The sequence below is a fragment of the Mus pahari genome, chromosome 6 (genome assembly GCF_900095145.1).
Source record: "Mus pahari chromosome 6, PAHARI_EIJ_v1.1, whole genome shotgun sequence".
Lineage (NCBI taxonomy): Eukaryota > Metazoa > Chordata > Mammalia > Rodentia > Muridae > Mus > Mus pahari.
The window spans coordinates 84,603,688-84,605,535 of NC_034595.1; positions in this window are offsets into that span (position 1 = coordinate 84,603,688).

Here is a 1,848-nt window from a genome sequence, read left to right on the forward strand (position 1 = left end):
TCAGGACCTTCGGAAGAGCAGTCAGTGCTCTTACCCGCCAAGCCATCTCTCCAGCCAAATTGAATCAGCCAGCTTGGAAGGAGTTTGAGCCAGAACAGCTGAGTTGATCATCCAACCAAAGGAAAAAAAAAAAAAAAGAACTAGAAAGGGNGGGTTTGTTCAGCAGTAAGTCTTCGAGGCTGAAAACATTCTAGGCCTGGATTGGATTGTACCTGGGCTAGAAGTTTCCAGGACTAAGCCTAGGTTAGCAGATGAAGGCAGTAAGCCTCAGAGACAACAATTATGTTAGGCACATAAAAGTCACTTTTAACGAAACCATCTCCCTGTTCTGTTCACCTGAAAAGATGTGGGGCTGGGGATGTAGTTCAATGGTAGGACCTAGCATTCATGAGACCCTGGGTTCCCCTTTGAACACACACACACACACACACACACACACACACACACACACACACACACGAAAGAAGGAAGGAAGGACGGAGAGAAAGAAAGGAGGAAAGGGGGGGTGAGTCTCCTGTTCATGTCCACTTACCTGAATTTCTTTCCATTGAGGTTGCAATTACTTGTTCAATTCTCAGTCAATTTAAAAAGATGGTTAGCTGGGGGTAGAGGTGGTGTGGCACATACCATTAATCCCAGCAATAGGGAGGCAGAGGCAGGAGAATCTTTGTGAGTTCAAGACCAGCCTGGTTGTTCTTCCAAGGACCCATGTTCAATACCCAGCATCCATGTATATAGTGGCTCATAACTATCTGGAACTCCAGGACCAGGGGATCAGATAGATAGATGCCTTCTTCTGGCCTCCACAAGCCAGCACTCGGGAGACAGAGGCAGGAGGATCGATGTGAACTGAAGGACAACCTGGGCTACACAATGAGACTCTGTCTCAAAAAAACAAACAAACAAACAAAAAAATCCCAACAATATAGAGAAACCCTGTTTTGAAAAACCAAACCAAACAAACAAACAAACAAAACAAAAAAGTTAATTTTCACCAAAAATTTGCAAAAAAAAAAGAAATTAGCGTGATATGAAGAGAAAATGATATGCATTATTTATGTGTTCTCAATTATAATTACAATTCTTTCATCATTAGTCTAATATTTATAAATTATAATTACACACAATAACAAATGAAGGAAATACCAGTTGCTGTCACAGTGCTTCTCTCTGTGAGACAGTTGATATTTATAGCTTTTCCCCTGCGATTCATTGCGCATTCTCTTTGCTCTCTGCTGGAGTCTCCGCTGTAGAATCCTCTCCCTGATGGGGGAAATCCAAATCGCTTTTCTGAGGGCTTTGAATCTTCAAGGGGAGTCCACCTCTGTCCCTCAGTGGCACCTCTGAGAGGAACTGTCACGTGACAGGCGTCCCCTCTCATGTGGTGGCAGCCTGCGGTGCAGAGCCATCTGTAACTGGGCTGTAGACCCAAGGAGCACATCAGGAGGAAGCAGTGCGGAGGGAGGGAACGGAGGTGAAGGAAGATCACCTGTTCGCTGGCTTACTCAAACCCTCACCTTCCACAGGTCTTGTTTCTTTCCATTTTACCCCTTATCATGTACTTATTTTGTGTGTATACATGCTGCTGCACACGTGTGGAGGTCAGAGGACTACTCGTGGGAGCCAGACCTCTCCCTTCCCACAGATGAGTCCCATGGGTGGAGCTCAGTCGTGGTGGCAAGCGCCTTTACCCACTGAGCTATGTCACGGAGCTCGGGCCAGGCCATATGGCTGCTTAATAGTCTGCTTAGGGGCTGGTGAGATGGCTCAGTGGGTAAGAGCACCCGACTGCTCTTCCAAAGGTCTGGAGTTCAAATCCCAGCAACCACATGGTGGCTCATAACCATC